We start from the raw sequence: 14,656 nt of genomic DNA, 5'->3' as shown, positions 1-14,656 counted from the left end.
AAAAATTACACATTGTTAGTATACATCGTACAATAAGTTTTATTCATGTTGGTGACGTCTAGTTGATCTTTAATATATTTAAAAAAAACTACATCTTATTTATTATAAATTGTGTTTATGTTCTGTAAAGATTTGGACCTTCGTATGTACATTGAAAAATAAATTTAATATAACAAATAACATTATCTATCAAATCTACGCCATGTGATAATGCCATTGTGATACAACTGTTAATTGGTACATCCTGCATTGGCGCCACCACCTATCATTAGCGCCACCTCCTAAGCATTGGCTCCATCTCTTTTGAGAAAATGCAAAATTATCCACTACGTCGACAAGAAGCCAATATTTTTGTCCATGCAGCATCTAATGTATGTTGTACGCAATCGTTTGATGCTGTTATCGACTTAATAGGGTGGAAATTTTCTTGTCACACAGGAAAAACTCATCGAAATGCGTTTTAAAACTCCTCCATGCCACAACTTATAAAGGTCTTCACGTTTTTAAATGGGTTGAGAATGTACGTGTCTGTTCATTTTTGGACGAATCAAGCTTCGCTGAATCGCACTACATTGCCCGATTTTGAAAATAATGCGAATTATGTTGAAAAATATATAAAACCTAATCACCCTGTAAAATTGTCCATGACATTTCAAAACAGCCGGACCTGAGCGCCACCTCGGAAGTTGCATTGGCTCATTTATTAATACATCGCAAAAAGAGGTGGCGCGCGTGATTAACGGCCGTGTTTAAATTTGATGAAAACTAAGGAAACGTGTTTAATTTAGAAAAACTGTCTTTAATCTCGTCAAATGTATGCAGGAACTTTAGAATGTACATTGCTAAGTTTATAAACATCATTATTGTCATTTCGTAAAATTATTATTAAGGTAAAAAAAATTGCGAGGTTGCTTTAATGTTCTGTTTTGAATATATACTGCACATTGGCTGAGATATATACGAACACGATAAACTGGTTGAGTTGATCACAACACATTATTTTTTGTAACACAAGACTGGGATCTCAATCTAAGCTTTTCCCTTATTTAATCGTTTTGTAAGCGGCTTTGTTTTTAATAGGTTTGTGTTTGTGTGTTGGTGTGCATGTGTTCGTGTATGCGTGCGTGATTTTGATAAGAGATAACTTTGAAGTATTACTTAAGAAATAACACTTTCCGGTCAAAATATGTTGTCGAATTAACCACTCCCGGGAACTTAAGATCTATAGAAGTTGAATCACGCGGGGCAATGCGATGTTGATATTTATTGTTCTTAAATAAATCGGGTCTGAGAAAATGAAACATTGCAAAATACATATCAAATACACAATGAGAGTTTATGTTTCGTGACTTATTGTTGTTAACGTGTGCTTAGAATGCTCTAGCTCCGCCCGTATACATTGAAGCATAATCTATGGTCGAATTTATTTGTTTGTATGATAGTTTGCATAATCGGTGTTAGAACAGTAATCATATTGAAGCTGGTGTACTTTTAACAAAGGCTAAAAAAAGCTGTTAATTATTTTGTAATAATGTTGGTGTAAATTGTATTTGTTATATTTTATAGGAGCATTTGTAATATTTAATGCTCTATAATATCGTTTCGATAACACATATAAAATAACTAAACTTTATTCGTCATGTAACACTGTGTACAGTGCTTAATGTTCAGACTTCACACAAATAATATTAAGAGATTTCTCTTTTAGTATCATTGTTTGAAGTATCCTAAGAGTTAATATATATTAACAGGGTGAACCATTAGCTGAACCAGCACGCGAAAACAAATTAAATATGGGCACATTATTGATGTAAAGGAATGTAATGCAAGTATAAACATTGTATCAGAAAATGTGAACGCTGTTGTTTTAATGTATATGCGAAATTACGCATTCAGAGGGTTTACAACGAGATGTATTTTACACTGCTTTCTAGTAAAACATGTATGTGTATATATCATTTGTAAATGGACTGCTCGGATTGAATAGATTGATTAATATTAAAGAAGTCGTTTAGTTTGTTTATTAATGTGTCTTTTAACGCTCAATCTATTTATTCTTAATGCAGTTGTTGTCGCTATTTTGTTGCATGTTTGCGTTTTATCAAATAAATGTACATGTTGATGTTCAAATTGCAACATCATATACAGATAGTACCTTAAAACTATTACCGCGAACTAGGAATCTCATGGAGCGACCGCCTGACAAATAACGATTTGCTGGAGAGAACATACTTAAGAGAGAGAGCTTAAAACTATTGACATAAACCCCAGCACCTGGGAAGCACTTCCTAACGACATATGCAACTGGATGTGTGTGTTACTATACACACATTTAATCTTTGTTAAGATAATTAACGTACTTTGATTAAATTCCTCATTAAGCGTAAATTTTGCTTAAATGCAAAAATCTGAAGGCGATAGTCGTTTTTTACTGAAAATGCCTAAGTTTACATCAGTACATAAAAGTAATGTTAATTAAGCGTTTAAATTTAACATAAGGAGTTTGTACGCCTTTAAAAAGAGGTCATAGAATTTAAGGGTGCACTGGACAATGTTGGTTTATTGAATTAAGGTTACTATAATGCTGTTATAAAGTCATAGGCAATTAGTCGGTGAATGCATTGTATTCAGAACCGAGCGATGTCCGCTATCGTATCGTAGGAATACCTCGTTAGGATTGGGCAGCAAATGTTTCAACACGGAAGTCACACTGCCTCTGCAGTGATATAGTAGGAGCTCGAGCTAAGTACGGTTTACGACAGGAGCTTGCAGACAATAACCCGCATGAAACTTCGACGATTTGTGTATGACCGTATTTCTTGATTATGTCCGTATAAAAGCATCGATAATGCATAAAATGTAAACAAGATGAAGGCGAGGACACTCACGAGGCCTAAAACCGCACAAAAAATACAGCGCCATAATACAAACCGGATAATTGTAAATTCAGTTATGCATAATGTTCTGAAATACGTGCGATGCCCAAGTTTTTTTCTCCATGAAAGCGCCGCGAATATTTTCATGAACATTTTTTTTTTCAAGTTACGAATGTACATGACAAAACTGACAAATATTTGAGAGTGTTGTAGGAAAGTTTTATTTTTTAAAGTATGTTTTACTTTTCTTAGTAAAATAGTTTTCATTTAACAAACCACACATGCTTTTTTATGAATTTAATGCTCTTCAATGGTAGTTTGACATAATTTGGTCATTAAGATCGTAGCGAAATTTATTATCCGGTGATAGAAAATAATTGCGGTAGATTATTACATTTATATCACAATCGCGATGTGACAGTGGCATTGGTGGTCTGCTGAAATTAACATAAAAATTGCCTTAGATGGTACTGTATTCCGCCGTGGGCCCTCTGAATCTTTCAAATTGGGTTTGATAACGGAGAATCTTGTTTTGATAAGTTAGTGAATCCGCTGCAGTCGCATTGCTTTTCGTATACAAAACATAAATACACAAAGCTAGCTTTTAAGTTTCAGAATGTTAAATGCATAAACACGTGATAAAAAACATTTAAAAACGAAAGTTTTTGTTGCTGTCACTTTTGTTTCTATAAACATTCGAAATTAAACATAACAATTGACGAAACACGTAAATAAGACAGATTAAATCCACACTGTTATCAGTTACTTTGTAAGTAACATTATATCATGCACGAATTACAAATTGTTTTAAGAAACAATAAAGAAAGTTTTAACCGCAAGTTATGCCTGTGTTTATACCTTACGAGAACGCATTCTAATGGGATTCTCAAGTGTTCAACTTAGGCAAGGTTAGGATTAGGTTTAGGGTCAGGTTTAGAGTTAGGGTTTATGTCCGCTTGTGATTAGATCCCTCCATACGAATGACACATATGCACACTTTAGGATTTTTGTCCCCGAAAGCATTATTGAAATTGCGTAATACTATCTCGTTTTACAAGTCCCATCGCCTTTTTAAAAGCGGGGTTATAACGAACATTCGATAATTTATCCAAATGCTCTTTGCATGTAATAAAGGGCGAGATTTTGAGCCGCGATTGCTGTTTAGTTGTGTGCGTACAGTCTATTAGAAAACTATCCACATAGAAATAACCGAACGACCAAGATACTTCCACCGTTTGTAAAGTGGAAATACGACTTGAGTTTTCCTTGTGATTTGCGCAAGGACGCCCATTGACAGAAACGCTGTATCGTTATTTGGAAACTAAGTTTTACCGTGCGTTCGGCAGTGTTTGGTTGATAAACAGTAAAAGGATCTAAATGATGGCAAACCCGGTACCGCCGAGGGATGATTGGATTTGCATGCTGCTCATTATATTTCTTATGTGCTTACCCTTGCTGCAGCGCCTTATGAACGGTTTTAGACTTCTTCATTCGCAATTTGTAAACTCTTCGGCTGAGGACACTGCGGCTCTAGGCACGCAGATGATATGTTGCGAATGGGGCGTTATATGAACAGTTTGGAACGTCCGCTCATGCTTCACAATCGCAGCCCAAACTTACCATTCCAATATCATGGCTACGAAAGATGTGACAGACAAATCAGTGAGGGCAAACGCTATTTTGGAATTCGTAATGGACGAATCGGTAACGGGGACAGTAAGATGTTTTATGTCATGATTTTATACCTTTTTGTACTCTTCTTGATAATATATATTTTGCTGTATTTAAAAGTTAACCATACGGGGACAATTGTCTTATGATGAGATGCGAACACGAACAATAGTTTTACATCTACTCAAATACATTATGATATAATTTGCTGAACTTAAAATTATTTGACGCGTTTTATTAGTTGATGCTTGAAGAACGCAGGCATGTGCGTTTTTATTTCAAGCAGTTATCGTGTAGGGCAATAACATGTATTTTAATTAATAAAAAATCCAGATCGGACTATTCAGCGAGAGAACGCATCACTGAGAGAGCTTGTTTTGTGCATGATATGTATACGTAGAGAGAGACGGGTCGTCTTCCTACCATGCGGTTATTTGCTGACATGTGAAATGTGTGGACAGGGGACCAGCGTATGTCCAGCCTGTGGACTGACAGTGGCGTCACGTGTTGTAGTGAGGCGGTGATGGCTAGTATTTCGTTTTCTTCAGTATGTGCAATGCACATAAACTGTTTGAACGATCAACAGATAGAAATGTTTAATTATGTTCCTTGTATTCCAAATAAAATATGGAACACAGCTAAAAGTATCGATTTCACAATAATAGGTTAAATGTTTCGGCTCAAGCGTTTATTGGTAGCGCGTGCATGCAATCAGTTAGCCCTGCCCACGAATGATGCAGCGTGATAAATAGTTTATTTCTTCCTTGTCTGCATAATCCTTGTTAGAATAAGTATATACATTGAAGCTTGTGTATTTTTTATAAAGTGCACACTCGAAACATTTTTTAATTTTTAATCTGTTATATTGAATAACTACATATTTAATGTTCAATTTTATAATTCTAAAATATATAGGAGAACTAAACTGTATGCGTTATGTTACTCTGTTTTCAAAGCAAGAATGGCAGTCTTCACACAGACAAAGTTACTGTTTGTCTTATTGTATCCACTATAATCCTTAGCAGTTTACACATATGAACAAAGTGCATATTTAGCTACCCCAGCACGATAAACAATTTTATAATGACATTGCCGTACATATTTAATGGCAAGAACCTTCATGCAAGTATCAACCTTGTATACAAATATGTAAACGCGATTGTTTAAATATACATACGAAATGTATCATTCATACGTTTAAAAAGAAAATAAATGTTACACTCATTTTGTGAAAAACATGTATTTATACATGCATTAATCCGTGTCATTTATGTCGATAAATGTATTTCTTTGTCTACAAAATGCACTGTATGATACATTCATATAAATCAGTTGTAGTAAATTGTTAACGAACTGTTACATACATGAGTACCACTAAACTTGACGTGTGACGCAAACGGCGGCTAATTTTGAAAGACATGTTTGCAATCTTTTATGTTTTTAAATATCAATACATAAATTGTTATAAATTAAAATTATTAGTAATTGTCGTCCAATGCTGTATTGTAAAGAGTCCATAACAGTCTCGAAGACTATCCAATCCTGTAAGTTATTTAAAGTTTAAATCTAATTTGTAAGCGAAGGAAAAATTTACCTCCATTCCTTACATCGATTTGTAAGAGAAAACATGTGCTTGATAATAAACATCGCTTTTGAAATTGTCGTATAATTTTCACGTGAACATTTCAACCAGCAAATCACTGACAACCTCAACGTTTTAAGTATTGGAATTCATGTTAAAATTAGTTAGAATACAATTAAGGTATATATACAAACGGAGCGCAAACAAGTAAGACACTGTACAAATGTTATTAATATTCGTGTATTGGGGACGAATATTTATAAGGTAATTTCAAAAGTAAGTTGCCGTCTAATCAAACCTTCAAAGCAAACAATAGCACAAAGAGGAAACATCTTGAAAATCAACAAACATTTGATTAATTAAATCGCTGCGTGTCATGTACTGAGCGCTGATTGACTTTGATTAAATTGGATTATCAAAAAGATGACACTTCATTATGTCGGTATAAAGTGAAAGGAGCGGTTATAAGCAATCGTTACAATATGCTTCATAGAAGCTGGCTTCTTAAATGTGATGTGCACTCAATGTTACCTTGACCATATATCAACTACATACTTTTATCATGTATTATATTAAGCAAAATACAAAAACCAATAAATCTTTGTTAATTGTTCATGCAATCTGCTCAGTTCTTTGATAAACTAATAACAAAGGTAGTTTCTAGACTCAAAAGTAACACATAATACTAAATTTCAGTATTGTTTTAATAATAACGTTTAACAAATATCTAAACTGCGCATACGTAATGCTAAAAAATACTAAAAAATTACAAAATATAGAGCTACCACACACATACTGGTGTTTCATTAACTATGTTACTAATAACACAGTATGCTCGGGCAATGGTTGTCGAAGCCCCGGGGTCGACATGCTAATTTGTTTGTATTGAAGTACAACACAAGTGATTGGTGACTGTGACAAACAAATGAATAAAATTGAGTTTGCAATTTTATAAATTTATCTGGTCAAATAATGTTTACACGTATATTTATTTCCAAACTAGATTGGCAACTTGGCGTATTAGCGCCTTTTTTCCAGTTTGGCCTTAGAATTCTTGTCTGCTTACAGGATAGCATTTAAGAATCATGTATTATGTTATGAATAGCCATTAAAATATATTATTTATTTTATCCTTAATTTTGATAATTAAAAATTGAACATTAATAATCATAGACTTGTTGAACTAATTGGCTGGCTATCAGCAGCAGCAGCCTGCAACCTATTAGTTCAAAGATTTTCTCCTTAAATATCACATCTGATTGAAGCAGTTCTGATATAACCTTACCGTTTGAGGACTGATACAAACAAGTAATATCCTCAAGTAACTAAAATGGATGTAGATCTCTACACCTTTTTTTATTTTATGCAACACATGAACCGCTTCATAGTCTCTGCAAATACATATATATTTTAATGTACTAGTATAGTTTTTTAAACTATTTTTTTTAGTTTGTAAATAAGATGTGTTTATAAAATTATTTTAGGTAATATATATTTCTGTCAAAGTATTTATTTTATTTTGCAGTGTTCATTTAATGTATGACTATTTATGTCGTTCCAACTATTGTTTTCTTTTTTACTTGTTCATGATCAGCGGCTTGACATTGGCGTAATTATCAGTCAAAGCCTATTCATTTACGCATACATGTTTAACTTATGATGTTTATAAACGCTTTAAGTGTTTTCACGTGCATTGAATGCAGCTCAATGTAATGACGGAAGAGTATTCAACTGTTGTTTTCGATATGTATACGATGTATGTTTTACAAGAGATAACAAGTCCCCATCGAGATAAAGAAAACGGGACATTTTTTGTTGTTTCCCATTTCGAAATTGCATGTAATATAATTTGGTTCTATTATGGAATTTATAACAATGTCAACATTGAATAAATTATGAACATTTTTTTACCAAATTACTTCCATTTATTGATGAATAAACTTCTTTTGCATTTAGTATTTGTAAATAAAACATGAAGTTTGTTTAACAAGGTAACAGTCTGACTTGTGCATATAAATAACTTAACAAAACTACATGTACTTAAACCGGAGTTTTGATCTGTGCGTGTGCAGTAATGTTTACACTCCATGCGATCATTTAATTGTCACTAAATATGTGTACGTTATAATACCCCCCACTTTAGATATTGTGTTTTAAAACGCAGTTCAGTTTACAACCACTGAACTAACGCACTATATTAGCGTCAGGTTGAGTCATGGGTATTTAAGGACCAAACTACTTGTGGGCGATTAATCCGTCTGTGATTTGATAAAATGCACTTCTTTAATGGGATCATATTTGTTCAATGCGCGATGCAACTCGTGTCTATTTTTGGTAAATGTTTGATGTTTTGGTTTGTTTCATGAAACCTTTCTGATACTTCAATAAAATCACCATTTGCTATATTTGCTGAATCTCGCTGTGCTCGTGTGGTTTTAAACTAATACATGTTACTAAGGATGAAATTATTATAATTATGCTCTTACCTACATTTTATCATTTCATTTATCTTTTAAGATGCTTATGTGTGTTCATTTGTTGATGTTTTTAACTGATTTTAATGTAAATATGATGCTGTAGTTGACATACATTTTGGAATCATTATGTAAAATAATGAAATGCGTCTTAGAGGATCTTCGATTCCAATGCTCACTTTCGCCTGTTTTCATGTAGTAATAGTATGACTAATAGATGTACCATTTGATCTCTGTAATGTTGTTTAGCCTGGCTATTCAGTGGTTCAGTGTGCTGTCTTACATGTATCTAAGATCTTACGACATGTTTTCAGTAAAGCCATTTTTATAAAAAATAAAACCCATATAGGAATATATGTGTCTTGTTCTGTGAAAACTAGGCATAATGGATGTGCGTAAAGTGTCGTCCCAGATTAGCCTTTGTAATCCGCATCTGGGACTAATCTAGGACGACACTTTACGCACATGCATTATGCCCAGTTTTGTCAGAAAGCGACTTATATATTCGTTAAAGATCACGATGGCGTGAAGACAGTTACCAACCTTGAGTGTTCAATACCAGAACCATACATGTTGATATTTATCAGTTATTCCTATCGGAAAACTGTGCGGTAAGATTTATATGAGCCTCGCATTTCGACAATGGGGTATAATGCATGTGTGTAAAGTGCCGTCCAAATGTACGTATGTTTAATAAAGCTAAGTGCACTGTATTCAATAAAAAAATAGGATGTTATAGGGGGGAAGAAACGGTCTAATTGTTGGTTTTGAAACCGTTTATAAACAAGGCCAATTATTATTCCTATATATTATATATATTTGAAAATACGCCAATACACTTACGCTAATAGAGTGTGCTAATAGACAAAGTATGAAAGTAGCTCGTTATTGAAAGCGGACTGTGCATTTGATCTATTTTAAGATGTATTACACTTGATTAAATACCAACAGGACAACAAACCTTCATTTACAATACCCGTTTATTAAATTTTATATCACTTGATATTAAAAAATGCATGTTTTCAAAACATTTAGCTTAATAAAATGTGCTTTAAATGTAAAATGGTGTTTTTGTATTACTTTGTTTCAATATGCAACTCTAAATTCATTATAACGCAATTGATATGAGCAACACGTATGGCTCCTAGAAAGTTTGAAAGCCACTGCATAAAATCAGTTTAAAAAGTTGGAGTCGGAACCCTATCCGAATTGCCACCATGTACATACATGCTGTCATTTTATTGGCTTCAGAAGTAATCGGCACTGTTGATTGAATTTATGTTGCGTATTGGAATCCGTGTTCTAGTCCACGGCAGCAATCCGAGTTGTTTTCGTCATAACTGTACCTCGACCTGCAATACAAAATAAAATAAAAAACACAGTATTTTTGTTTAATAAAAAAAACACAATTTAAGTTTCATACTAACACTTTATACGATTGTTTGTAACAGAAAGAATCGATTTTCAACTTAACAAGCTTTTCTCCAACTGACGATCTGATTTGTTCACGCAAGATTTGTTCCCGCACACTTGAACATGCAAAAAGTGAGGGCACAACAGATAGGATTTGTATTCAAACATGTATTCAAACGACGAACGCCTTCAAAATATTGGAGTTTCGTCGCATTGGCGTTGAGGAGTTATTGCGGCAATATTGCTTTAGTAGAATTATTGGTCGCCACACAGACACGGTCGTATTTAGGAGCCCATAGCCTGTGATCAATTTTGCGAGAGCGGATCTACAAATGTACATGAATACGTGCCAAAGTAGAATCAGTTTTGCAAGATAATTACATAACATAGATGGAAGACCGCGCCAGCAAATAGATACACTATATATTCCATAATGTATATGTTACTGCAAATTTTTAGTTCATCTAAAATTACTTATATGGGAATAGTTATCAGTATCAGTTCACCGATATTGCCGTTTTTTCGTACCCCATACGTATTTCCCGCAAACCTGATTTTCTAAGTTACCTTATTTTTTAGGAATGAAAACGGACATTATTCTGCTAAATTGTAATTAATAGTTATTTTCCTTGGTCTGTTAACTTGCCTTATGCTCTAAGAGATATTAGTGAATTCATGTGTGAAGTTTAAATTGAATTTTTGTAGGAGTTACTGAAAAATGTACTTCATGCATTTGATGCATATCACCGCAACCTGAATTTAAAATGAAACCAATCATTAACCAGAACATTATAAGCACAACAGGGGGATCAATCCTCCTTAAAAAAGGTCACATTTTAGGTCGTGGTCAGTGAATGTTCACAAACACCCGTCACATAAGTTTTCTTTATTGATTTTATACACAGGCAGCAGTATAATAAATTCCCCCGGACCCTACCCTCCCCTCCGAGCTTACCCCAGGGGTTCCAGATTGTTAAATGTACACATTTTGTGTATGGTTTGACTTTTCAAAAACGAATATTGACACAAATACACAGTTTGAAAAAAATACCCCTCGTATAGATATCATATATACACAAGGTATGAAACACACTATATGCATATTGTGGAAAGATTTTGGCACACTGGACGTGACCGTTTTTATCGAGCACACACATGTTTCCATGCAGTGGCCGAACTATTGCAACTGGATTCGTTAAAAGACATTAAAAGCAACGTGATTACAACACTTACCGATTTCCTGTTCGGCCAATAACTTTAATTATCAATTAACTTCGACATTCTCGCTACATGTCACTCGGTGTTTCGTCTACACATGTACACCTTTTTAATTTTATAACGCGTCATATGGTTGGTGGTTCTAATAGCCAGCATTGTATTGGCCAATGATATGGCGTTTTACAACCGTTTTACAACCGAGCATTCGGTCGAAAAAAACAATTGCAGCAAAACACAGACATGTAGCGAGAAAGTCGAAGTTAATTGAATAATAAAGTTGTTAGCCAAACAGGAGATCTGTAAGTTGTGTAATCACGTTGCTTTTAATGTCTTTTAACGAATCCGGTTGCATTAGTTCGGCAACTGTATGGAAACATGTGTTTATTATTGAAAAAAATGTGCAACAATTATAATTAATTAACAAACAAATAAATGTTCAGGCGTTTTATATCGCTGAAAAGTATGTAAGCAAAACAAACATGATAAACGATACAACAGTACGGTAGTCCACAGTTTATTATCGAAAACCTTGTGCAACTATTATGAATAATGAACGAAAAAATATATATGTTCACGCGCTAACCAATCTTCCCGGTGATAAGTAATTTAAGCAAAACAAAATTGGATATGGTATTGGTACGATATGGATTATAGAACGAAATAAAACCCATTTCAAAAAATACCATTTGATTATGAGATAAAGTTTTGAAGTGAAACGTTTTTTCCAGTATATTTGTATAACGAAACGTCAGATTTAGCTACCAGTCTAGTCACATTCAACCCTTAGAAAATAGCTTACCGAAACACTTTTAACCGCATATAAGGTATCTATGCAAATATCTGTCATGATTTGATTTAATGTCTATTAGATAACCGATACTTTAAACATATCAAATTATCGTTTAAATAAATATCCGACACTTACGACACTTTTACAATAATATGTCTTCGATTCGCGAGTCACGTTTTTGCTTTCATGTTTTCATTATCTGCCTGTCTAGGTACATTGTGTTTATAGTTTAAACGTTTTAGACGCGTATTTCGTTTGTCATTAACTCTTGGGTAGTTTAATAGTTTATTTCATGGGTAAGTGTAAGGTTTGGCTAGCCTTCAAATCGGGTTAAACTTCAAGGTATTTGAAGTACTGCTCATTTAAAAACGCTACGCGCTGTTAATTGCGTTTCGAAATTGATGTTTCATAATGGATCAAGTATCCCTTTATATACTATTTCACTAATTGAGCAACAAAACGCATTAATTTGGCGAAAGCTGCAGCGTAGAATTCACTTACATATTACGGACAAGGTCTTTAGGGTTGGCACGTGTTTCTTTATATCAATTAGAGTTTATTTGTACTTGATTAACTGATGCGGCATCGCGAATGAGACACGTTGGCAAACTTTAAACCATGCATATTATTCACTTCATCTGATATAAAATATCAGTTATAATAATGATGTTAGACTACGACGAAATTATCGTTTTTCAGTTCCGATTATATTTCGGGAGAACGCAGCCTTGATGCGCAGTGCAGGTAGTGAGAGAACCCTGCTCGTCCTACCCCGCAGACATCTAGTGACCGTTGTCTATTGTTTAGTAAATACAAGCACCTGCTCAGCCTGTGCTTTAGAAGTACACTCAAGGATCGTTGTGAACCAGAGAATATGAAGAGGACCGACGTGTTTGGTTCCTACAATGTGCAAATTCCACGTGACGTATACTTTCCTGGAAATGTATATTTAATGCATATTTATGGAATCATTTAACGCGCAGCCCATAACATTTGACGATATTTTGTAGTGCAGTGTGTAACCCTTTTTGTTAGTTGGCTGCTGCACGATGATTTAATTAGCGTTTTGTGCTATCTTTAATAACAGATATTTTTACTTTTTAATAAATTGATGCTATTCAGTCGTATCGTCGACAAAATTTATCAAAAGAATGCTCAAGTCCCTGTACATGTCATGAAGTGAAAATATGTTGTTGTTTCATAATATTCAATTGAATACAAAATGAATAAACTCGCAACCAGAATCATTTATCACAACATTTACAACAATGAGAAGTCAACACATATTAGCTATACATTGTTCAGAATACTGTTTATTAATGCTCCATATTGAAACTCACATATCCATATTGCAAAATCGTTCTACTTTGCCAATTATACCGGTAAGTCCTAGTAAAATCATCACACAAACTGTGATTACAAAAAGTAAAGTTCAGACAAATACAACAGAAAGAACGTTTCTCTATTTGGCTAATTTTACCACCATTTACAGATGAAACAGACAGATGTAACGCTAACGAACAACATGCAGTCAGACTCTTGATCCTTTATAGTTAAATTATAAATCCCTGTATGTAAGGACCTCGTACAGTAACACTAAACACTAAAAAGGCGAAGAAGCTGGGTAGTATATGAGTACTGAACCGGAACCCCACTGGAAGGCATTTCGATGTAAACAATTTATCAGTGCTATTGGCACTAGGAAATCATATTTATAGCTAAATGACTCTGCAAACGCTTCTGGGAACTTTTTTTTATATATAAAATATATCAGAACAAAATGACTTGAAAATGACAACACAAATTCTTTTGATATATGTTCTGTTTTTTATTTTAATTAGTTAGACACGCTTCTATTACTAAGCACATTACTGACATGATTTGTACCGGTAATTTAAAATGAACCATTATACATCATTTACAATCGGTTTATATGACATACGTTTTATGAACAGAGAACACGTTGCAAAACGAACTTTTCACTTTACATTTTAGTACATTCTTCTATTTGACTGTGTGATTCAATTATTAAAGATACCATTGTGAAAGATTTTCGAAATTGTGTAGGTTACCTTTATGTTGGAGAACTGAAACTGGATGTAAACGGAGAGTATCCCTTCGTATCTGGTGCTGTAAAAACGAGCATTTTTTAAGTTTTCAAATTTTAAATATGAATAATGCTATTGTTTATTTATTCAAAAACTAAAGCACAAACTCGTGTTTAATAATACTTTTTTTAAACCGCAAACAACAACGGCATTAACCGAACAATCAAAACTTAAAAGCGCAAACCATATTTGCATTCACCCGCAAAATATACGAGTAATTTAGTGTTCCAGTGCCTTTCGTTTGCACTCTCAACGTAATGTTTATCAATGGTAGGCACGTGAAGTTATTTAATTCTTGCAATGCGTAAACCAATATGTACGCAAACATGACCTAGTTCCCACGGTTTTCGTCTGCTATCGTGTGAGTCAGAACTCTTGAATTGTTTCGCAAATGTCGAATTGTACAGACTTGAACGGTGGTTGGATTTCATTTTTTAAAGATATTTTGATATATTTATTGTATCAGAAGTATCCAAGGTGGTCATGGATTAGCATTATATAATACTTATATTTTAAATACGTAA

At 33.8% G+C, this 14,656-nt stretch overlaps 1 long non-coding RNA gene across 1 annotated transcript; it reads right to left on the bottom strand.

Annotated features, from left to right (window-relative positions):
• Window positions 1-9,585: 9,585 nt before the first annotated feature.
• Window positions 9,586-14,379, bottom strand: LOC127852318 (uncharacterized). Its single transcript, XR_008036196.1, has 3 exons — window positions 14,317-14,379; window positions 14,097-14,154; window positions 9,586-9,955 (listed from the first exon to the last, which is right to left on the bottom strand). It is a non-coding gene; the product is annotated as an uncharacterized LOC127852318 (long non-coding RNA).
• Window positions 14,380-14,656: the final 277 nt, after the last annotated feature.

Source organism: Dreissena polymorpha, chromosome 12, assembly GCF_020536995.1.
Source record: "Dreissena polymorpha isolate Duluth1 chromosome 12, UMN_Dpol_1.0, whole genome shotgun sequence".
Taxonomy (NCBI): domain Eukaryota; kingdom Metazoa; phylum Mollusca; class Bivalvia; order Myida; family Dreissenidae; genus Dreissena; species Dreissena polymorpha.
This window is presented reverse-complemented; position numbering and strand designations above follow the sequence as displayed.